Here is a 17,612-nt window from a genome sequence, read left to right as displayed (position 1 = left end):
ATATATACATATTTGTATATAAAAAAGATATAATTTGACAATGAACAATGATTTTTGTCTCTCAAATCTCAACATCAAACATAACCATTTATTTTAAAATATTTTAAATTACCTCAAAACACAAATCCAAACGCACCATCTATCTTCAATACACACTTGTTTATCTATATTATTCTCTCTCTATCTCCAAAATGCCAAAACAAAACACTCAAAATACAAATCCAAACACTATGCATAAATTTCATAAGGACTCTACTGAAAGATGGTATTCCATAAATTTCAAACCACCGGATATGACATAAATTTAATCGATAATTACTCACGATCAAACATGCAATGCGTACACATCACACTTAAATATGCGCATGCTTCAAGCATACAAATTTATCGAGTGTTGTTTGACGAATGCTCAATGTTTTGAGTTCAGTTCTCGAACATAATTAAGAAACCACACTTTTGTAGAGAAAACCATCCAGATGAGCCAAAAGTTTCAATGGAAAGAACTGGTTGTATCTTGGAAATGCAATTTCTCATCAAACCCTCTAAATGTAACAACCGAGTAATGCAACAACTTCTCAAGCATCTTGCCATGCGGTAGGACACGACGTTATGAGTTAAATATGTCAAAGGTGAGCAGACAATGATCAATATTCACCAAGCAAATGGAGGGGTTGGAGGTAAAAAAGAGTTGTCTCATCAGGTATGCCATCAAAGCATATTATCTCTACTAAGCCCTTTCATTTAGCTGAATCAGCTGCCTGTCTTGCACACTGAGATACATATGGTTTCAGCTGAAAATAAGAGAAACAAGCATTTGAGCAATCATCATGAGTTAAAATAAAATGTTAAATGTAATTCAGTATTTCGAGTAGAAAAGTGAAGTCCTATGTTTGTACAGAGTGAGATCTCTAGACATGAACTTTTCAATTTACGGTATGAATTGTGTTGATTATTCTTAGAAGAGAAAGATTATGGTTGTATCACAAATCTCCATTATTTACATATCTTAAAATTGTCGTGCAAAGGGGACATAACCCCCACAACTTAAAGGTAGTTGTCTATGAATATAGCACTATGCGTTGAGCTATTATTCAAGTATCCAGGCACCAACTACAACACAAAGACCTATGACGATAGTGATACCAGTCAGACCACCGATACTATCCTAATGAACTGCAAATTCACGAGCCGGTAGGGTCGCCACCTATTCTCCACTAATTATTTTCCAATGGAGCATTTAACAAGAATACATTCTTATTAATGCCTATAAAACAAGCTGTCTTGAAGCGAGTGAATTTCACCAACTATTCTGCTCTGTTCATGAAGTAGATGTACGCAAAACTCTCTCTCAGTCTTTAAATATTCCATTCCTCAGCATTAACGAAAATGCAAAACCAGTGTTCCTTATGTTGTCCAGTTACAAAAAGGAGTCTTCCATAGAAATAATAGCTAGGTATCAGCTGTGATAGCAGATAAAGTTACAAAATCACACTGCACAATCTGGATACTAGACTAGTTAGTCTAGCTCTTCAACAAATTTAGAGGCGTAAAGTGCCTGTTTAGTTGCTCCATAAGTCTCTGCAATTCAAGATAAACATATTTGAAATAAATTGAACTTGTGTACCTTGAAGTCAGTTAAATCTGGCATCACATACTTTGGTAACTTCTCAGGCACCACCACATAACATACAATATCACGCAACTCTCTTGTTAAGAAGGTTATATTTGTCAAAGTTTTAAATTGTCAGACAGACCTCAGAGCATCTAAATGAATTTTTATTTTGAAAGAGGATACCAATTTGGTAACTTGGATAAGCCTCCAAGTTTACATATGTCATACTAAACCGTAGCTTTCAAGTCAATAAGTGGAGCAGAAAAACTAACCAAATTACTCAGAGATTTAATTTGGAATCGATCAACACAAGCTCGTTTGAGCTTGATTTATTAATTTAACAAACCATACTTGAAAATAAATTTTCATTTGATAAGTTTTCAAGCTTGATTTGAACTCGATCAGATCACTAAAACGATATAAAATATAATTGAAGACATCAAAGTCCTCGAGCTCAAACAAGTGTGCATTTGATTCAACTCAAGCTCATTCAAGGCTTCAAGCTGAATTCAATTATTAATCAAACAAAGTTCAAACTCAATTTTTTAAACTTGATTGTAATTCAATAAGCTTGAACAATGTGCTCAGCTTGATTTGACTTGTTTACAGCCCAGTGACAATGAGTCCCATCCCAATAGTCAGACTTATGATAGAAACATATATATCCTGAGACGAGTTCCAGGGAATGGGAATTTAAACAGCACAATTACTAGAACAATATAGCTTTTCCCAATATAAATCTTTCAAATATTCCCCAGGTCTGCATTATGTTACAAACCAAAAAATCGGGCATTTTTAAGACATATTGTGAGTTAAGTTTAGCAGAAAAACTGATGGTTGGAGATCAGCTATCGGATTCAAGCATTCAACCCCTGGGTTAGCAATATCATATAGTGACAACTATATCTAAAACCAGCAGATTAACTGATCAAACTCACCGTCGTTTATAAGAAGTACAGAAATACACTCGCAATAGTTCCACCAACTTCAAAAAATTAACATCTAAATCCAATAAAACATCTAACTGAGATTTGGCTCACACACTTGGTTGCAGTTTCCTTTTTGCACCTAAATTCAAATTCTCAATCCAAATTATGGGCTTCTCGTCTCACAAGAAATCATATCACAAATTGGGAAAACCAAAAAAACCAAAAAGAAGAATAAGGAAAAGCACCTTTGCGAGTATGAAAACCAGTTGGCTTGCAATTATTGCCCTTGTAAAATCCTCGAGGACTCCTCTTCGAAGTCAAAATATCGAGCGACGAAGTTCGCTTCCTTCTGAATGCTCTCCCTATTCCCAGTATCAGCCCTAGCGCCATTTTCTTACTACCACTTTCTTCAGGTTTCCTTCTGTCAAATTTTCTGCATCAGAAACAAAGATCGCAAGCTATAATTCCAAATATTTAAAAAGAATTGCAACGTAGAATGGAGAGTGTTTTACTTGGAGCCAAGTGCAGACGCCGATGAAGGTAGCGAATAAGCAAGCAGCGAGTAAGGCTTGAAATTTATTTTAGAATTTATTTGTTTTTAAACAATATCCAATTTAATTTTAATTTTTATTTTATTTTACTTATAACTATTATCCATTTTTTATTATGCTATAATTTTTTATTTTTTTAAAAAAAATATTTTTGTGAAAGTACAAGTTTTTGCAAACACTCCCGATCATGTGCTATTTTGGTCTTTTTAAAATCAATTTTCAAATTAATTTTCTATTAACATTATATTTTTTTAACAGATAATTTAGGTTTGTCATAATTATACTTACATTTTTTATTTGACAATTACATCTAATATCCCAAATATTTATTTCTATCTAACAAATAGGTTCATCCGTTAGTCAAAATTTATCAAATTTGTCGATAATTAACAAATATAAATGAATAGAAACTAATATTTATCAGATTGACTTATTACTGATTTATATTATAGGTCAAACAAATTTTTTCTGACCTAAACTAGTTTTATAACGGTGACAATATACCTCCTCACATGCATTAACATGTGAAGAGGTATAAAAGTAATTTGATCATAAAAAAATTATTTGACTTGCAATAAATGAGTAATAAGTCAATCGGGAGTAAATATGAGTTTATATGATTTTTTTGTTCGTATCAGCAAATTCAGTGAATTTTAACTATCGAATGATCTTATTTGTTAGCTTAAAGCAAACCTTAAGGATAGTAAATATAATTTGACAAATCACAAAAATATTATATGTAATTATATCAAATCTGGGATAATTTATATGTTGCAGTTAATGTTCTAGGAGTTTGTAACCTAAACATGCAAGTCATATATGTCTTAAAGGGTTGGGAAGGGAGTCCAGCGAACAATAGGGTGTTGTGCTACACGATCAATAAATGAAATGTGTTACAGATCCCTATAGGCAACTAGGCATCGAACATCATACATCTTATACATTTTCAAATAGATATGATTCTGTTCTTATTGTTTAGTCTGTATTGATTTTTCTTTTTCTTAGTACGTCAACTTTCACCATATTGATTATGTTCCATTATTAGATACTATGTGTAACAAATTTGGTTTAAATTTCAGGCATTATTACTTATATGACAGTGGTTATTCGAATGATTGAAGGCTTCCTCACCCCATACAAAGGCCAGAGGTGTTCGTTATCACTTACGTGAGTGGGACTGTGGAGCGGGAGAACAACAAAACTGTGAGGAATACTATAACCTCAAACACTCTTATGGAAGGAATATTATTGAGAGGGCATTTGGGTTGTTGAAAATTCGATGGGCTGTGTTACGAAGTCTGTCTTTTTATCCAATCAAGATCTAAAATAGGACTATTTTGGCTTGTTTCACTCTCCACAATTTTATTCGATCGGAGATGCCAAATGATCCTTTAGAACTAGAGATTCCGGAACAACTTGATTATGCAATGGACTCGAGTATTGAATATAGTACTAGTATTGATACTAGCAACTCATGGTCCCAATGGAGAGACAAATTAGCTTCATCTATTATCGGGAATGGCTGCACCATGCATGACCAGCTCGTGTCTTGTTTGTCCCCTGACCCATCCCTCGAATGGTGCTGTTGTTTCAAAAGAGCGTTCAATTTGAACTTGTTGAAGAGCGTTTAGTTATTGTATTGGACTACTTTGTTTTGTTAAACATGCGTTGAGTATTTGTACTCAAGTGTTTGTTACATGCCTCAATTACATTGCTTGTGCTATTACGTTTTATAAGTTCAAGAATCCTTGTTTATAAACGATTAATCCATAGATCCATTTTTGTAAGTTACATTTTTTTAGTTTCTTTTTTTAAATATTTCATGTGTGTACAGTTTATTTTCTTCTCCTCAAAATCCCTTTTGCAATAATACATGGTACGGGCGTTTACTGCACTTATCATCTTTTTTAATGCAGGCTAAGCTCTTATAGATTTACCTCTAATGCAAGTCAATTATATATGAACACTTGCCCAAGTATGGAGTCGGACATGAATCCTTCGGATGACGAGGGGACCAGTCGACAATGTCATCATTGAGCATCTAAGGATAAGACATTCACTAGGCATACTTAGACGATCCGTGAAGAGGAAGTGTTGATCATGAATTGAGATCGTTGGTGGCTAGTGGATGGAAATGCGATAATGGATTTTTCATTGATTATCTCGCCTAACTGAAAATTTTATACTGTGTGCCATTCCAAATTGTGATCTTAGAGTTAAACCACATATTACATCAAAAATTCAAGAGACAATATTCTTCTATTGTTGGTATGATGTCAAAGAATGGATTTGGATGGGATGAGAGTAAGTATATGGTTATGATCGAGGAGAATGATAAAGACGTGAGAAACAACTATGTCAAGGTATGCCAGATTCCGATGCCCTCTCATTACATTATATACTAGAGTTGCATTATATTCCTTCCTATCTATCCTCCTTAGTCCACTTGGAGTTGTGGAACATCTGACGTTTGGTAGTAGTAGCTATCTAGCCACATTTTTGGAGAGAACAAGGAACGAGAGAATTATAGTGGGTTTGATTAAGCTATTTAACAAGATGAAATCGTGTTAAGTACATCTTCTCTTCTCCACATACCTATTTTGTTGATAATTATGGCCCAATGACCGCGACCCACTAAAGGCAGAGCCCACAAGTCCCACCCACCTGGCATGACCCACTTCAACTTTACCCGGCCCATACCCGATACCCAATATCCGACCCACTAATATACCTACTTAAGCTGATTTCTAACCCTAAAGGTTAGTCTATTTCCCCCTTCTTTCTACTGCGCCGCTGACCTCGGTTCTCGTCCTCATCGAAGAGCTCTCACAGCTCTTCCCACTTTGGTTCGTACGCATTCTGGTAGCATCGAGCCAATCGATTCTCCTATTCATTAGCATTCAACAATTATTTCAATTTTTATTGTTAAAGAAAAAAGAAATTTGCAATATCAAAACATAACGAAACATACCCGGCAAATGGCTTGCCACACAGCGTCGTCCGCCGTTAATCTCCGTTCGTTGTGATTCCATGTAACGTCTGGGTGATTTCCCAGCCATTGGAACGTATAAAAACAATCTCGCTGTTGGTTAACCCTTGTATAGGCTCACGCGTAAGTTAAATCGCGTGCGGAACTCCTTATTCACGTCGAATAAGGTGGAATGGATGGCTTGCATGTTGTGGTGGTTTGGGCGAAAGATACCGAGCCTTTTGCAGTAGATGAGAGATTGGACGAATAGGTCCTCCATCTCCCTTATCCATCGTTCACGATAAAAAACGACGGACTGAAATATATAACCACTTACAACCATGTTTATATTTTTATGAATAAGAAGAAAAAATTCAAATCCACGTATTGTGAAATAGGAAATTCACAGAATGTTACAACTCAATCCACTCCACTAAGCAGTGACTAATGCCTCAATCCACTAGTAAAATTGGTTTACCAAGTGATTGAATATTATCGAAAAATGATGCTAAACCAAGCTAAACCAGCAGTAGATAGCAGAAAGCAGAAAGCAGTAGATAGCAAAAATGATGTAAAGATATTATGGATGAAGAAGGTAAAGTGAGGTGGTGCGTGGATTGGATTTATAGGCAAAATAAATTGGAAGGTTGCATGGGAATTGTACTAAATAATAGGGACATAGTAGTAATATTGATGCAAAATACATCATTAGGAAAAACAACTTTGCTGCAAATTCTTGGATAAGTCATTGCTTTCTTCCACAAGCAAGCTTATTTGACATTTGATTTGATGTATATAAAATTTATATAAAATTAAATTTTTTTAATAATGAATATCATTTTTACATTTATATATTTGAATACAAACAATACATTTGACTTATTCTTTATTTTTGATATTTTTATACCGTATTGAATATATATAAAAAGTGATCTATATTTAATAAAATATCATAATTTAAATCGGGTCAAATTCAATAAAAAATTTCGATACATATTAAAAATATCGAACTAAAATATCGATTATGTATTCCTTAATTAATTTTAGCGAATTAAAGTGCTGTTTTATTATAATATGGATATACCAATATCAAAATGAAAAAATTCGTTAAAATTAAATAAGGAATACATAATCGATATTTTAGTTCGATATTTTTAATATGTATCAAATTTTTTTATTGAATTTGACCCGATTTAAATTATGATATTTTATTAAATATAGATCACTTTTTATATATATTCAATACGGTATAAAAATATCAAAATAAGTCAAATGTATTGTTTATATTAAAATATGTAAATGTAAAAATGATATTCATTATTAAAAAAATTTAATTTTATATAAATTTTATATACATCAAATCAAATGTCAAATAAGCTTGCTTGTGGAAGGAAGCAATGAATTATCCAAGAATTTGCAGCAAAGTTGTTTTTCCTAATGATGTATTTTGCATCAATATTACTACTATGTCCCTATTATTTAGTACAATTCCCATGCAACCTTCCAATTTACTTTGCCTATAAATCCAATCTACGCACCACCTCACTTTACCTTCTTCATCCATAATATCTTTACATCATTTTTGTTATCTACTGCTTTCTGCTTTCTGCTATCTACTGCTGGTTTAGCTTGGTTTAGCATCATTTTTCGATAATATTCAATCACTTGGTAAACCAATTTTACTAGTGGATTGAGGCATTAGTCACTGCTTAGTGGAGTGGATTGAGTTGTAACATTCTGTGAATTTCCTATTTCACAATACGTGGATTTGAATTTTTTCTTCTTATTCATAAAAATATAAACATGGTTGTAAGCGGTTATATATTTCAGTCCGTCGTTTTTTATCGTGAACGATGGATAAGGGAGATGGAGGACCTATTCGTCCAATCTCTCATCTACTGCAAAAGGCTCGGTATCTTTCGCCCAAACCACCACAACATGCAAGCCATCCATTCCACCTTATTCGACGTGAATAAGGAGTTCCGCACGCGATTTAACTTACGCGTGAGCCTATACAAGGGTTAACCAACAGCGAGATTGTTTTTATACGTTCCAATGGGTGGGAAATCACCCAGGCGTTACATGGAATCACAACGAACGGAGATTAACGGCGGACGACGCTGTGTGGCAAGCCATTTGCCGGGTATGTTTTGTTATGTTTTGATATTGCAAATTTCTTTTTTCTTTAATAATAAAAATTGAAATAATTGTTGAATGCTAATGAATAGGAGAATCGATTGGCTCGATGCTACCAGAATGCGTACGAACCAAAGTGGGAAGAGCTGTGAGAGCTCTTCGATGAGGACGAGAACCGAGGTCAGCGGCGCAGTAGAAAGAAGGGGGAAATAGACTAACCTTTAGGGTTAGAAATCAGCTTAAGTAGGTATATTAGTGGGTCGGATTACTGTCATTTTTTATCCTATTTGCATGGATGCATCGTCGAGCTCGGACGACGAAGATGGCACGGACTTAAACGTCCCAAAGGTGCCAAAAGACGATGGTGAAAGCTCGTCCAAAGCGGCGCCGCCGGAGGAACCCCCTACTAGTGGAAAATGATTGTAAAGTTATTGTTAATTTGAAGGATGATTTTTATGTAAGCCCTTGATGCCTTATTTATGAAAGACCCTTCTTTTGCACGTAATAGTCTTGATAATTGCTATTCTCCTCTCTCATTTACATGCAATGTCTAGTTATCTCAAACGTATTAATTAATTGTTGTTTTTTTATCCATTCATCATGTCTTGAGGATACTCCTCCGCCACCGCACGCCACCTCCTGGACCAGTGTCGCCATCTTCTCAACTTCTTTATAATTATACATTTAAAACATAAAATTATGTACAAAATTGAATTAATAATATAACAAGGCCAAGTTATGTTAATCTCTATCTCTTACTCATATATTTCTGTCTAATAATAAAATTTGTTTATCTTTTACATGCATCTTCTATTGTTAAATTAATGATTTATATATTTAATATATTACTTTTAACGTCTTTTTTCTATTTATAAAAAATATATTTTATTATAATAATATACATCTTCTACTTTTACATGCATTCTATTTTTTATATATTTTGTTAATTTGGTATAAAAAAATAAAATAATAGTTGCTGTTTACTTATACATTTCTATCTATTTTGTATTCCAAATTTTTGCTTAATTTATTTTTTTATTATTATAATTTTTCTTTTCGCTTGTAATCTTTTTTTTTAAATGTATTTAGACTTCTAAAGAATGCATTTTGATAAATACTTGTTGTTACAATTGTTGATTTGTTTTTTGTTCAATTGATTCTTTTGTTTTTTGTTAATCTCTATCTCTTACTCATATATTTCTGTCTAATAATAAAATTTGTTTATCTTTTACATGCATCTTCTATTGTTAAATTGATGATTTATATATTACTTTTCACGTCTTTTTTCTATTTATAAAAAATATATTTTATTATAATAATATACATCTTCTACTTTTACATGCATTCTATTTTTTATATATTTTGTTAATTTTGTATAAAAAAATAAAATAATAGTTATTGTTTACTTATACATTTCTATCTATTTTGTATTCCAAATATTTTTGCTTTTTATTTTTTTATTATTATAATTTTTCTTTTCGCTTGTAATCTTTTTTTTTAAATGTATTTAGACTTCTAAAGAATGCATTTTGATAAATACTTGTTGTTACAATTGTTGATTTGTTTTTTGTTCAATTGATTCTTTTGTTTTTTATCTTTATTTTGGAATTTATTTGCACCGATGAAAGTGGTCTATTCTTTCATGACTACTTAATTATTTTAATTTATTTTAAATAATTATTTAGTTTATTATTCATGATAATTAATTTACTCTTTATTTTTCTGTTCAAATTGATGAAATAATATTCAGAATTTAAAATAATATAAATAGAATTATATTGTTGATGTTTTGGTCATATTAAATTATTTATTTAATTTAGGCCTTACTTATTTAAATAAAGTATATTCTTCACATTTTTGTTTAGCATTCACAATATATAAGAATATATTTGTACATATATATTAGGTAATATGAGGAATATGTCATTTTGGCCTATGCCTACGGAGACTGGAAATTCCTTGTTACTAGATTCTCTTATTCAAATTAATCCACATAAATATTGAATTATATTTATCGTATAATTATACATAATTCAATTAAAGTGATCAATGACATAAAAGAAAATTCACAATGTATAATTAGTTAAATTAACTAAATATGAATAAAAAAGGAGATAAATATTCAATCAATTAGGCCAACCCTCATAACTAATTTATGTCACATCAAAAGTACATATACCTATATTCAACATTCTCACACCTATATACCTACATTTGGAAACAACTAATTCAAACATATTCTCAGTTTTCGCACAAAAACCAATAAAGCATTTTTACCCATTTCCAAATGTTGGAAACTGAAAATGAAAATGAAAACACAACCAAACGGGCCCTAAGTGTTCTCACTTTAGATTTTTTTAAAATAAAAATAAAAATAATAATTAATCCATTTAAAATATTGGAGGGAAAGAAAAAATAATTTTGGAGCCAATTTTATTGGCTATAATTAGGTAAAATTTGTAGCAAAAGATTTTTAAAACTTGTCACAATGACGTCGTTTTGTATTGTTTTACAACTTATATATGACGGCCTTTTTGTGACAGCCTTCATTCATAGTTAAAAAACTAAACGATATTGTTTTACACTATATTTTTGCTGCAGATATATTTTCGTAGTTAATAACGGTCAATTACTACGCCATTTTTCTTGTAGCAAATGCTTTGGTAGCTAAAAGTCTATTTTCTTGTAGTGTCACTAGACAAAACAAATAAAAACATAGAACCTACCCACCTGAGCAACGCGAGACGTAGAAATCGATCGAACCTGTGTTTTGAATCTTCTAATTGTGCACCGCGTTTTGTGGCACGTTGAACAACTTCTTCGTACTGGTTAATGCGTTTAAGAAGTCTCAAAATTACCTACTTAGCCCGCGACACATTGGCAGGTCTACCCACTCGAAAGAGCCACAATACGAGCCCTTCAAAAGGAAATATAACATTTATGAGCCAGTCCAATACCCACATTGAAATAATATTATGTCGTAACAGAGGCTGCTATAAAAGAAGAGAGCTGCAGCTGTAGATGGAAGAAGCTTCAGCAAAACGAGCTAAGAGGATGAAGATGGTTCTTAATCGTGCTATGAAGAAGGCGTTTTTATTGATGCGTTTTTTCTAAGCTTCGCGCTTTTATCAGTTACTGTTGTCGCATTTATTTTCTCCTTTGATTAGGCGCGTTCACGCCTTTATTAACAGTTAGTGCATTTTAGTTAAAGTTAGTTGTAGTCAGCCTATAAAGAAGACACATTCTTCTTCTTCATTGTAACTTGACAGAAAGAAACAGAGTGAAATACTTACAGATTTTCTTGCGTTCCTTCAAGAACCTTCGTTGATCTCTTCTACAACTTTATGCTTCCGCTACGATACCAATTTCTAAATGGTATCAAAGCCATCTTTTGATGGTCTCTGATCCGTTTCACAAAGAACCTCCATAACCAAATCTTCTTGAATTCAAGAAACGTATACAGAACAACAATGGCTGAGATTCCAGAATTTTTAAAGTTGCAACCAAGAGATAATCCAAGCTTAAGCCTGGTGACTACGTTGCTGGATGGATCAAGCTTTCTTTCTTGGAGCCGCTCAATAAAATTGGGATTGAAGGCGAAGATGAAACTGGGTTTCATCAATGGAGACATAAAGAAACCAGAAAGCAATGAAAAGGACTTTGAACAATGGATAAGAACTGATTCCATGGTTGCATCATGGATTTTAAACTCCATGACAAGAGAAGTAGCAGAGAGCTTCATGTACACAACCAGTTCCAGAGAATTGTGGACAAAACTAGAAAATAGATTCGGCCAAAACAATGGCCCTATGGAATTTCGACTCAAGAAAGAACTTATTTCAACTTCACAAGGTTCCATGAGTGTATCGGCCTATTTCTCAAAATCAAAGAAGCTGTGGGACGATTTGGAGTGTGTTACACGAACGGCAAAATGCACATGTGGATGTACGTGTGGGGCAGTAAAGCACAATACAGAAATCAAAGGAAATGATCAACTCAGTCAATTCCTTATGGGGTTGAATGAGAAGTATGAGCATATCAGAAACCAAATTTTGGCGATGGACCCTCTACCGGACAACAATAAGGCCTACTCTATGGTTCTTAATGTTGAAAAACAAAAGGAGACGAATTCTATACAGACATACACCACATCAAACATGGCCATGCAAGCTTACAATAAACTGGATTTTCAAGAAACTTTCAGAAGAGAAAGGTTGCTGAACATGGCCATCCAAGCTTACAATAAACCGAATTTTTCAAGAAACTTTCAGAAGAGAAAGGTTGCTGCTGATAAGAAATCCTTGATATGTAAACATTGTGGGAAGTCTGGATATCTAAAGGAGGGGTGCTTCGAAATTATTGGATATTCAGAATGGTACAAACCATTCTTGGATAAAAAAAAAAAGCCAACATAGCTGCTGGAAACAAAATTGCAACAGCTCTCAACACAGGAGATGAAAAGGTCAATAGCACTATGGATGATAAGTCTGTCACATAACTCATAAGATCAGAATTCCACAGACTGGTTGAAGGTATGAGGTCACAGAATTCTGCAGGTACACATGCTGAAAACTATGGCTTCTCTGGTAAGTGTTTTGAATATGATTCCTCTAAACCTGAAAATTCTAACCTATGGATTATTGATAGTGGAACCACTGCCCATTTATGCAATGATAACTCTATGTTTGATCATGCTAAAACTTATACACAGAATTCTCATATAAGGTTAGCAGATGGTACTGAACACAAGGTCAAATTCACAGGAAATATTAAATTGAATGACAAACTAACACTTGAAAATGTATTGCATGTTCCAGGCTTAGAATTCAATTTATATCTGTAAGTAGATTATGTAGTTGTACCTCAATAACCTTTGAATTCTCAAAATTTCATTGTATTATGCAGGACCACAAGACTAAGGAGGTTATTGGCATAGCATGCTTAATAGGGAAACTTTATGTCCTCAAAACTGAGTCATTTCACAAAAGGTTTATAGATGACATACTATGTAAATTCAGAAATGCAAGCCTCACTATATCTGTTGTTCAACTAGAAATATGGCATAAAGATTAGGCCATTTATCCCATGATGTATTGATTCATACAGGTTTAATTGACAAGAATAGAGCTTACAAAACCTTCTGTGATGTATGCCCACAGGCAAAACAACAGAGACTTCCCTTCTCTTCTAGCAATACTAAAAGTGATGCATGTTTTGATCTTATACATGTTGATATATGGGGGTCCTATAATGAATACTCTATCTCTAATTGTAGTCACATGTTAACTATTGTGGATGACCATAGTAGATGCACTTGGACATACCTTATGCAACAGAAATCCCAAACTTTTAACCTGGTAAAAGAATTCCATAAAATGACTTGGACTCAATTTGATAAGAGGATTAAAAAGATTAGAACTGACAATAGATCAAAATTTTTAAGTGAACAATGTCAAAGTTTTTTTAAGGAAGAAGGTAAAATACACCAAACCACTTGCACTTACACACCACAACAAAATGACATTGTTGAAAGAAAACATAAATATTTATTACAAGTTGCAAGATCTTTAATGTTCCAAGCCAATATGCCTAAGATGTTTTGGACTGAAGCTTTGTTAACTTCTACTTATATCATCAATAGAATACCAACACCTGTATTAAATTGGAAAACCCCTTATGAGTTGTTAATGCACAAATCTGTCAATTCACTAACCTTAGAACATTTGGGTGTTTATGCTTTGTCACTAATATTTTACCTCATAAACTGAAGTTTGACACAAGAGCTATAAAAGGGATCTTCTTGGGATATGCCCCTAATCAAAAGGGTTACAAGATATATGATGCAAACAGAAAAATTATTATTGTCTCTAGGGATGTGATTTTTAAAGAGGACATTTTTCCTTTTGCTGATAAACAAAGTGATCCTATATCCTGTCATGAATCTATACTGAATTCTGAATTTGATACTAGTTATTTTGAAGAAGAAAATGAAACCTTAGAACCAATAGTAAATGACATAGAAGGTAATACTTCTGATAATATAGAACCAAAACAAAACTCTGAAAACCTTGGCATAAGGAGATCAAATAGGCAGATCACTAAACCTGTTCCTTTAGCAAAGATCAGAATGACATCCTCTCTGTTAAGCTTATTAATGACATGAACACATGCATGTATGCCACTAATAACTTGCCACAGGAACCTAAGACTTATGATGATGCCATTAAGAAAAGACAATGGATAGAAGCTATGCAGACAGAAATAGAGGCCTTAGAAAATAACAACACTTGGGACATTACTGAATTACCTAAAGGAAAAAGGGCTATAGGAAGCAAATGGGTGTACAAACTGAAAGTTAAACCTGATGGTAGTATAGACAGATACAAAGCTAGATTAGTAGCCAAAGGATATAACCAAATTGAAGGCATAGACTATATTGATAGTTTCTCTCCTGTAGCCAAAGCTGGCACCATTAGAATCCTATTAGCTGTTATATGTAAAAGACATTGGTTTCTGCATCAACTTGACACAAACAATGCATTTTTGCATGGATTCATAGAAGAAATATACATGCATCCTCCTGAGGGATATGAAGTTCCAAAGGGACATGTTTGTAAACTGAAAAGATCCCTTTATGGCCTAAAGCAAGCATCTAGACAATGGATTTGGAATTTACAAAGCAATTAGAAAAGATTGGTTTTGTTCAATCTAAAATTGATCATTGCTTGTTCACCATTGTCACAAATACTGGTATCTTTTGTCTTTTGGTATATGTGGATGATGTGTTGCTTGCAGGACCATGTGAGAAAACCATTACTGATTTTAAGGTAAAATTACATGAGGTCTTTACTATAAAGAATCTGGGAAAAACCAGATTCTTCCTTGGTTTGGAAATTGGCAGGAATGGTGCTGGAATGATCATTACTGAATGCAAATACATAAAAGAAATTGTTGCTGATACTGGACTTACAAAATGTAAAGCTACAAACACACCATTACCAGCAGGATTAAAGCTAAAGGCAGGTGCAGGGAAACAGCTTGACAGGCCAGACTCCTATAGAAGACTATTGGGTAGATTGTTGTATCTAGTCTTTACCAGGCTTGATATTTGCCATGCTACCCACAACTAAGTCAGTTTATGCAGCAACCATGTGAGGATCATTGGAATGCAGCATTGCACCTTGTTAAATACTTGAAGGGAACAATGCATAGAAGACTGTTTTTTAACTCTGAAGACAACTTCAATTTAGAAGCATTTTGTGATGCGGATTGGGCCACCTGCAAGGAAACTAGGAGATCTCTAACTGGATATTGTATATTTCTAGGAGGGAGCCTAATTTCATGGAAGACAAAAAAGCAAACTACTGTTGCAAGATCTACGGCCGAGGCTGAATATAGAAGTATGGGATCTATCACCTGTGAACTTATATGGATTCATAGCCTGCTAAACGATTTAAGGATCGAGGTTCCTTTACTTATTCCCTTCTATTGTGATAATCAAGCCGCATTGTATATAACAGCAAATCCTGTATTCCATGAAAGGACTAAACACATCGAAATAGACTGTCATATAGTGCGTGACAGGTACAAGGAAGGATTTATAGCACCTGCACATATTGCCTCCAAGGATCAACCAGCTGACATCTTCACCAAGATTTTACCTGGCTCAGAATTCATGTCATTAATCTCCAAGCTGAACTTAGTGAATATTTTGATAAATTTAGCTTGAGGGGGGAGTGTAAAAGAAGAGAGCTGCAGCTGTAGATGGAAGAAGCGTCAGCAAAACAGAGCTAAGAGGATGAAGATGGTTCTTAATCGTGCTATGAAGAAGGCGTTTTTATTGATGCGTTTTTTCTAAGCTTCGCGCTTTTATCAGTTACTGTTGTCGCATTTCTTTTCTCCTTTGATTAGGCGCTTTCACGCCTTTATTAACAGTTAGTGCGTTTTAGTTAAAGTTAGTTGTAGTCAGCCTATAAAGAAGACACAGTCTTCTTCTTCATTGTAACTTGACAGAAAGAAACAGAGTGAAATACTTACAGATTTTCTTGCGTTCCTTCAAGAACCTTCGTTGATCTCTTCTACAACTTTATGCTTCCGCTACGATACCAATTTCTACAACTGCATGAGTATGAAAGGCAAACACTATTTCATTCCGACCAAATTATACAAATTGACTTAAAATTGACCGCAGGACCCAAACACCCCCGAAACCATTTACCGGTGTTGTTGCTGGTCCAGGATGTTCTAACCTCGACCTCCTTCCCACACCTGTAAACACGCAGCATTCCACCATCAGAGAAAGCACAACTTTGGCGTGAGTACACTCTGGATGTTGAATTGGAAGTGATAACATTTCCTTCAGCCCACAAGGTTGCGTCCATAGATATCTGGACATAAAATTAATGTATCACACGATTGCGAAGTTACAATTATCGTGTTCAAAATGCTTGCACGTTCTTATGCAAGTGGTTCATACCAGTTTGATATAATGGACGAATGGTATATGCATAGCATGAAACGAGAATGGTTAGCCCAGATCGAGAGTGACGGGTGAACTGGTTATTGGTAATTATGGAACACAGAGAGATAATCGTCCTAAATTATAAACACAAGCAGTTCTAGAAGGCTAATATTCCATTCCATACATGATCAATACATGAATAAGGGTGGTTTTACGAACAATGAGCTATATCTTTAGTAATTGAAGCAGACTTTGATTGAACGGTAACATGTAATAAACTAGCTGCTCAGGACAACACCCAACCTCAGCGGAATCACAGTTTCAATACGCATTCAATGTCTCAACTGCATTGTAGTGGATAAAGCCACTCAAACTATTGTTAGGCACATCGGATTGAGATTATTTTTGTAGAAATCAAGCTTTGTTCAAACAGGGTTCGTGGAGCAGCCATACTTATGCAGTCTAAATACTCAATCAATTACTCACCAACCGAAGAGGAAAACCTTAAATACCGGCCGATCTTTGTGCTTGTTCTCTCGTCGGACAGAAATCGAATTGCAATCCCTTGGAGATATGAAAAATGCTGAAAATGGCAGTGGGAACTCGGCCAAGGAGACTGAAGATGAGGTGAAAATGGGTGATAAATGAATATACAGGACTGATTTGACAATCGACAAGCCATAACGGAGGCACGGGCAAATAAGTAAATCAATAGTTTAGTCCAATACGCAACCCAACTTAGGAAAGAAATGAGTTAATTATTTTTTTATTATAAAAAAAATTATTTTATCATAATTATTTTTAAATATATAACAAAAACATGACGAGTCGCGATTTCAAATCGCGACTCGTCATTAAATATTAGCCAAAATAGGCAGAATTTCCCAAGTCGGGAAACAAAATCCCGACTTCAAGTCGGGATCCTGAATCCCGACTCGAAGTCGGGATTTTATTT

This window comes from Sesamum indicum, linkage group LG15 (genome assembly GCF_000512975.1).
Source record: "Sesamum indicum cultivar Zhongzhi No. 13 linkage group LG15, S_indicum_v1.0, whole genome shotgun sequence".
Classification (NCBI taxonomy): Eukaryota; Viridiplantae; Streptophyta; class Magnoliopsida; order Lamiales; family Pedaliaceae; genus Sesamum; species Sesamum indicum.
This window is presented reverse-complemented; position numbering follows the sequence as displayed.